A 9,570-nucleotide genomic window follows, 5' to 3' on the forward strand; every position below is an offset into this window, starting at 1 on the left:
ATTTCTATCAAGATCATAGGAACCATGGTGATTTTTGCTCCATTAACTCCCTCAAAAAGTGCTTGAGCCATAGAATATATGCAAGTGCTAATTTTTCCATGTTCTTGTGAAAAATACTAAAGTCCCATCAAGGCAATGACAACTGCAATTGGACATCTAATCCACCAATGGGTAGAAGTGCAAGAGAATTCTTTCTTGAATAGATTGTAACTATCTTGACAATTATATCTCTCATACAAATACTCCAAAGAAATCTAGTTGTTTTTGAAGTAACGGAGTTTATTAATGTTATTTAATCTCAAGTAATGAAAAAATTGCTTTCCTAACTGACTGTACGGGATGATGTCACCTGTTCCTTTATATTTCAAGTCAGTGAAATAATAGATCTCCTCTAAAGTGGGGAATGAGTTCAAAGTCTTTGAATGCAAAGAAGACTCGATCTGGGTCCCAAAATGAAATCAATGCTCTAACCATATGTTTGTCGGGAGAAATCTTAAAGAGTGTCGGGAGGAACCTCAACTTTCTTGTAACTTCTAACTTTTCAATTGAATCAAAATTTTCTCATCATATCCTCAACTTGTGTAGGACGCCCTCAACCATTCTAATTTTGAGCACTTTGAGAATTAAATTTATCCTACAATGTAAATACAATAAATAAGTACATATTTTTCAAACTTGTTATGTCACAATTAGGCGTGGATCCATTTATCATTATCAAATGCACATAATATGAGTGATTGTTATTGGAATGTAAATTCATTTGGACATAAGGGTGTCCTCTAAATTCATGAAAAACACCATGGGTCAAACCACCAAAAGTTTATGAATGTCAGGCCTATATCAAAAGGGAAGCTCTATCTTAAGTTTTTCAAAAATTTGTCTTACTAGACACAAGATTCTGAAGCGGACAACTTGAGTGACAAGGCCACGCGGTCACACAGAAAAAGATTTAGGCATACCGCACATACACCAACTCTCCTAAAATTTTAAATTTTGAAAGAAGTTTGTGGGTGTGCAAAACATACCTCACGTGTATGTGTGATTGTGTCAATTTTTCTAAATGAAAGAAATATGAACGAAATGACGGTTTATATACAACAAATACAAATAAATAATTTATATTACATAAACATGATAAGCACATAAAGTAAAACAAACAAATATTAAAAACCTTAATTATTAACCTAAGTTTGTTATGGCTAGAACCTAAATTCCCCAATGAAGTCGTCAATTTATTATACCTCATTTTAACACAGGTCAAATCAAGGTACAACATGATAGAAACCTCAAAATTAATTAAGAAAGTCACCCCCTAATTAGTTCTATGGTGAATTAGGACACCTATTATAAACTATGTGATTAAAACTAGTAAGAACTTCATTTTAAGATCTACTTACGTAATTCTAGGTACGAATTCTAATTATCCTAAAGGAAAGGGATTAAGCATCCTATAGAATCCACTAATATGGTTAACCAACTAAACGTAGGTTGGTTAATGAAAAACTAAAAGTTGAGTGCCAGAAAATTTTAAAACCCCAGTAATTAAGGGTCCGTTTGGCCATGAAAATTTTTTCATTTTTTCCGAAAAAAATTTTCAGAGTTAAAAATTATGGTGTTTGGCCATGAAAATTCAAAAAATAATTTCAGAAAATTTTTCTGAAAAGGGAAAACAGGTTTTTGTTGTTTTCACAATTTTCCAACTTCAATTCCAATATTTATTATTATTATTACATATAACCCCAATCTTTTAAATTTTTACATAAAACTCTCCTTATAACATTACTTTTTCAATATTACGTATGAATAAGATAATTATAATTTCAAACTTAATGTTATCCTAATTAATATATATCTCTTTTTCTCTCTCATCATTATTTTTATCCCTTGTTTAATTTTCTCCCTTATTTAAGACATTATTTTACTGCTAATTTATATTTATACCCATAAATATATAAAGTATTATATTTATAATAGAAATATATAAAGTATGTTATATATAAAGTTTATATCATGTATATACCATATACACACATATATAAATATACAAAGTATTAAGAAACATACTAAGCATATTTATAATATAAATATACAAAGTATGTTATATATGAAGTTTATACCATGTATATATCATATACACACATATAAAAATACAAAGTATAAAGAAACATACTAAGCGCATTTATATATTTATGATATATGATATAATATACCATAAATATGCAAAGCATGTTTTATATAGAAATAATTTATCCACACACAGTAAAAGCTTTCATGAAATAAATTAGCGGCACCCTAAAATTTAATAACAACTCATCATTTCCTATTTTTTAGGAACGAAAAATGAAGGAAATAAATTAAATAAATTCTTAAAAAATAAATTTGTTTGAAAGATAATATTTGTTACCTAAAAGACAGGAAGCAGTGATTTGTTAATATAACATCCATATTTAAAATTTTCAAATATAAGAAAACGGCTATTAATGTAAATATTATATATGTCATAATTGAAATTCATTAAATATGGCCATGTATATGTAATTTTTTTTATAATAGTGGCTAATTATGTTCTTTTTCTATTAGTAAGTAAATTTTAGTTGGATAATTTTGATAGTTTGTAAAAGTTAGAACATAAAATCATATTTAAAAAAGTTTTTTCAAAAGTCAAAAAAAAAAATTTCAAAAAAGACATGATCAAACACAACTCTAACTCCAATTTCAACTCCAACTCCAAAAATTTTTATTTTTCATGGCGTAAGAAACATTTTCAAACTTGAGAACTCGTTTGTACTTGCATTAAAAGGCGGAGGTTTTAAAAAGGTCACTTCATTGAAAAAAGTCTTTACTTATTGAAGTTTATGACTCAAAAAATAAAGTAAAAATAGAAATTTTGCTCGTGGACTAACAAGCATATTTTCAAAGCCTCTTCGAAAGATTTTGTCATTTTTAAGGAGAACAGTGATTCTTGTCAAAGTAAAAAAAATTAATAGCAATCTAGCATGATGTACGGTAGGTTCTTTGTAAATAACTGGGTTAGAAATACTAAGTGATCAAGCGTGAAATTAAATGATTATCGCATTGCAACACTCGTCCAAACTGAAAGTCAAAATCTAATTTACAAAAAAAAAAGCAAGTTATAAAAGATGAGATAATTAATATGATAAGAGAAGTGAAAATCACTATAGGAGGGACCCCAAGCAAATCTTCTCTTTCCTGCTTTCAAACCTATCTAAGATGCCGTGGTGACTCCATATGCGGGTATGATAGTATCCAATCTCAAAGACTTGATTTTGCGGGAGTCCCAAAATTAAGAATTCATTTTGCTTCAAAAGTGTTCATGAAAATAAAAAGAGTAATGAAATTAGTAAAGACAATTTGAGTTAAATATAAATCATGTAAAGTTGCACAAACGAACATAAATTTAAAAGACCAAACGTACAAATACCGAAGAAGATAAATTTAAAATCAAACTCGAAATAGCTAAGTCTTAAAACATATGATATCCTTAAGCACAAACTAATCATCGGGCCTATTAAATTTAAACTACAATTAACTTGTTCCAATAAGACGTGAGAAAAATGAAATATGATTCATGAATAAGCATTAGATGACATTATCTTATGAGCTAACTAACTTATACAAATCTTTTGCTAGCAGTAAGTGCAAAGTTTTAACAAAAATGATATGTATACATAAAAAAATAGAGTTAAAGTGCAAAAAATACATGCATTCTTATAATTTTAAACTAATAGTCCGCATAATATCCAACGAGAATGCAAGAATCAGATTGTTAGAGCAAGATTAGTAACTAATGGTGTATATAGATTCTTCTCGACCAAAACCAAAGAAAGAAAGACACACAAATAATGCTATGTTAGTGAGTTTTTAGAGGATGGAGGCGGCTGCCCAAGCTTGTCCTAGAATGAGGTAAACTGCTTGTCTTTATAGGAGGAGTTTAGGGTTAAAGAAGAGAGGAAGGTCATGGGGCCGTTTGAATTTCTATTATGGTGATTTTCTGTATCAAAATTAAAATCTTTGACCTATTATGTTGACGAATATTTGAAAAAACGCTAGGGGGCCAAAGAGAGCAAACCTGAGAAACTAAAATGGAGAGAGTGGGAAATTTTCACTAAAATAGAGTGACAAAACTCTGCCGTGGCTGGTAAGTGTTGAAAATCGACATCAAAAGGAAAAGGAGAGAGGAAAACATTTAGGGTTAGACATTGGGTTAAGTTTATCATCTGGGATGAAAATTAAGGAGATTTTGGGTCATTTTGCTGGACAGTTTTGAGGCTCGAAGTAATGAGATTGGGCTAACTTTCTTAGTTACAAGTTATAGCAACACTCTTAGATAATTATTTTATTAACTATTTAATTACAAGTGTTAGCAATTTTAAAAAAAAATATTTAAAAAAAAAATCGGCTAAATATTTTTTAAGTAAAAGTAACTCCTTTTCTTAGGGTTTATTCAATTTCCTCCTTAATAACTATATGGATAATTATGAAAGGAGTAAAATCTATTCAATATTATATTTTTATTTATTATATTTCTTTATCTTTTCAAAAAAACTCAAAAATTATTATTCTCTCTCATAAATTACACTATTCTTTCTCCTCTTTTCACTTTATTTTACTCTACTAGTTTAGGTGTACGCGTCTCACACATGTATCTTACTTTAATGAATTCAAACGTTACACTAAATAGGATATTTGTTTAAATTGATAAAGATGAGTATAATAATTAAATTCAACATCTTTTGAATATGTAAAGATGGAGAATTTATTTAATTAAACCTAACATTTACCAAAAAAAAAATTCAAAACTGATCGACATTCATCTACCACCTGTAAACTACAACAACACGATGATAGAGACGAGAAAACAATACAACTAAATCTAATCTTTACACAAAAATTTTCTCAAAGCCGACAGACATTCATCTACCATCTGTAAACTACAACAAAATAATATGATAATAGAGATAACAAAATAATACATCTAACCCTAATCTTTACACAAAAAAATTCTCAAATTAGAGATATTAAAATAATACGATAAAAGAAATATCAAAACAATACAATTAAATCTAACATTTACACATAAAAATTCCTCAAAGTTGATCGACATTCATCTATAACCTACAAACTACCACAAAATAATCTACTAATAGAGATATTAAAACAATACAGTTAAACCTAACATTTACCTAAAAAAATGATTCAAATCCAACCGTCATTCATTACCACCTGTAAATTAAAATAAAACAATACGATAATAAAAGATATCAAAACAATGCAATTTAAACTAACCTTCACACAAAAAAAAATTCAAAGCCAACCAACATTTATCCACGCTCTGTAAATTACAATAAAACAATATGATAATGATCGCAAAGCTCCAGTCTTCGATAAAAATAAGTTTTGTTTGAGAGGAAATTTTGACCAAAAAGAACGACTTGAATGAAAACAAAATAAGAAAATATAGTAGAAGTAGAAAATAAATTTGTTGTTTAAATATGACAATTGCTTTATACACAAATGTTGAATTGCTTCATAATATAGTACAATATGACAATTGTTTTCTATAGACACACATTGAAATAAAGTTTTAAATAATGTGTACACATTTTTAGACCTTTTTTTTCAAAAAGAATAAAGCAATTATCCAAAAAAGGACAAATTTGTTGTTTTATTGTATATGTTGAATTCTATTTCAAACAAGTTGTATAATCTGAGACTAATAAAGTTTTTTTTTTTTAACTTCTACAATCGTATTTATTTGTCAAATATAAGGTACTATAATTAAGACTCTTTTAATAATGGTGGTTTTTTGTTTTTCCAAAAATATATATTATTAGTATTTATGTATAATTATAATTTGAAAAAAAAAATAGTAAAAAGAAGATTTTGTCTAAAGGAGAGTGTTTTAATGAAAGGTAAAAAGTTTGAATCACTTTTATAAAGGTCTTGACACTTTTAATATATTATAGATACTTTTTCCACATATATTTCCTCAAAAATCAATCAAAATCCTTCATAGATAATCACATATTTCATCTTTTTACCATAATATTATTTTAATTCTTCCATTATTGAAGAATCAGATATCTTGCATTTTATTTTTTTAAATCTTGATTTTTTTCAGTATGAAAGATGGTAGTGTTCATTAAATCTTAATTTAATACAAAAGTAGATGAGATATAATCTTGATTCAAAGAGATAAGCACACAGTGTATGGAATGAATATATAAATTGATATCACCTAATTTGAATATCACAATCCATAAATATCAGTTTATATATCTATTTGATACACATTTCATGCAAATGTAACACGTAAGAAATCACTTTATAAATTAATTTCATTCAATTTATAATCTTAAGTATATCTTCTTAATTGAATATCACAATCACATTATACTCATTCCACATAAATATAACATGTAAGAAACTATTTTATAAACCTTGAATATAATATTAATATTATACATGTTTCATATAATTCGAAAAACACAAGTTTGTATATTTATTTTATGCACTAAAATAAATAATAACGTATAATATTTGGTGAAGTCGATTTCTATACCAACTTCTACAATCATTATACTCATTCCATATAAATATAACATGTAAGAAACTATTTTATAAACCTTGAACGAAATATTGATATTTCATACCGATTTTATACAAACTTCATACATGAAACAGTCCAATAAGTATATACAAGATATTTTCACTATATTATTCTTATGAAAGATTTCGATGTACATTCAAATCCTTATTTATATTGTTACCAACACAAATAAAGGATTGTTCAGTATTTTCTCTAATATTCATAAGACATATCTTTTGTTGTTACATACAATGGATATTTAACAAAGAAATTGACAATACTCCTTATATCAGATTTTTTTTAAAAGAACAAAGGAAAAATTACTATAAAGAGAATTTTTTATGAAGAAGAAATCGTTGATTGAATAATGATTTTGAAAGTATGAAATCGTTTAGATATTAATGAAGTAAGAGTAAAACCGTTTCACAGAGAATTACGGGGATGATTGATGTCCCGGCAATAACTTCCATCCCTCTTATGGGTATGAAATATTTTTTCCATATATAAAAATTATTTTTTTATATTATTAGAAAAAAGTTATTTTATTTTTTATTTTTTATATCCTTTTTTGCTACAACTTGCAAAGATGAAAATTATGTTATAAGTTGCAATTAACCATCTAAGGAAGGTTATTTGGATTTTTTTTTCCTTTTATTTTCTTTCTTTATGTTATTTTTTGGCTTCTAACTTGATCAATAACTAATACAATATATTCAAGAAATTAAATACTAGTATTATAATTTTTCACTATATAAAAATATTAATATAAATATTGAATTATAAATAAGTATAAAATTTAAAATAAGACGATAACGAATAATTGCTTAATCGATAGATGTGTAAAATGATAGTAGAGATTTCGACAAAACTATGCATTCTTATTAACAATAATAGAAATAATAGTAAGACAAAGTCATTTGATATATTATCAATTTAGAAGCTTGAGGAAATATTTTTTTATTTTAAAAAAGGTCAAAATTGAATGTCAACAATGAGAGCTTTCCAAGGTATCCAGTTGGACCCCAGGTAAAAGAGATCATCCATTTTAGCCACCATTTTAATTACTGATCTAGTTGCTCTTACTATCTATCCGCGTTGTTCACACCCCTCAAATTTACTTGACAAGGAGTCCTTTCTCGCAAACAAACATAAACCTACATACATCTAGGAGTACCCTTCCAACATATTCATACAAGACTTGAATAGGCGGGTCAAGGTACCCGCTAAGAACACAGAGCTTTGGTTCCCCTTCATCCTACGGGATTATAATTGACTTCTTCAGTAGGATAATCGTTGGGAGTATTACATTTTCATGAACATGATTTAGCAAGGTCTAAATATATTTTAAAAGAGAACAAAAAGATTTCTAAGAGCAAATGAGAAATATATAGAACTTTCTTTTTGAAGTCAGAATAGCAGGAAGGAGTGCGTCCATACTAATAGGTAGGAGTACTTTATTTTATGGTCCGTACTAGTAGTCTTAGTGTTAGACTTGTAGTTTCTTGTTCTTGAAGCTTTTGAGGATGCTTGTTGTTTCGGGTAGCTCGATTGTAATATTATTTTGTCGTAGTCTTGTTTCTATTATAATTTGTTATTTTGTTACTCCCTCCGTTTAAAAAAGAATGACCTACTTTCTTTTTTAGTCCGTTTAAAAAAGAATGACCTCCTCCCTTTTTTGAGTTAATTCCCTGAATTGTCATTGAACTTATGTAAATATATCACTAAAGTATCTATTGTTTTTTTTAGGACAATAATATCATTGAACTATACAAATCTTTCCAATAAAAGGTAAAACTAAGAAATAGTTAAGGATGTGTTTGGAAAACCACAAGCGGATTGAAATTATATATAATTACACAACTTTATTCTCAATTAGGGGTTGAGAATTGGGTACAATTACGTGATGTAATTACAAGGTTATATTTTATTTATTTTTGTATTTTAATTTCTTTTTTATTGCTATTTATTTTTTAAATTTTTCTTCAATTTACATTATTCATATTTCATCTCTTTTCTTCTCATTTTCCAACCTTTACTTGTTATGATTAACTATAATTACTCGTATATTTTTATTTTCTTCATTAACATATACTTACCTTATTATTATAGTGTTTGAATTAAAGTAGAATTTCGTTATTGAATGAGATTATAGACTTATATTTACATTTCTTTTGAATTATTTACTTCTTGAAAATTTTTATAAGAGTATTGTGATTTTTCCTTGGATTTTGAATTTATGTTATGTTTTATGTTTTGATTTATTTGTTTTAGTAATATAGACTTGTTATTTCATATTGCACGTTACGACAAACTGTCTAATTATATATAATTTCAATTCAGTTGTAGCTTTTCAAACATGTCCTTAACTATTTCTTAGCTTTACCTTATATTGAAAAGATGTGCATAGTTCAATGACAATATTGTCTTAAAAGAAGCAAAAATTACTTTAGTGGGATATTTACATAAGTTTTACGAAGTTTGTGTTAAGTCCAAACTCATATTGTCAAAATCCAAGAAAAAAGCATAACTCTTATAAAAATTTTCAAGAAGTAAATATAATTCAAAAGAAAGGAAAATGTAAGTCTATAATCTCATTCAATAATGAAATTCTACGTTAATTCAAACACTAGAATAATAAGGTAATTATATGTTAATAAAGAAAATAAAAAATACGAGTGATTATATTTAATCATAACAAGTAAAGGTTGAAAAATGAGAAGAAAAGAGATGAAAGATGAATAATGTAAATCGAAAAAAATAAAAAAAAATAATAGAAATAAAAAAGAAATTAAAATACAAAAAAACAAATAAAATATAACCTTGTAATTACATCACGTAATTGCACCCAATTCTCAACCCCTAATTGAGAATAAACCTGTGTAATTATATCTATTTTCAATCTGCTTGTGGTTTTCCAAACACATCCTTAACTATTTCTTAGTTTTACCTTTTATTGGAAA

The sequence above is a fragment of the Capsicum annuum genome, chromosome 7 (assembly GCF_002878395.1).
Source record: "Capsicum annuum cultivar UCD-10X-F1 chromosome 7, UCD10Xv1.1, whole genome shotgun sequence".
NCBI classification, from domain to species: Eukaryota; Viridiplantae; Streptophyta; class Magnoliopsida; order Solanales; family Solanaceae; genus Capsicum; species Capsicum annuum.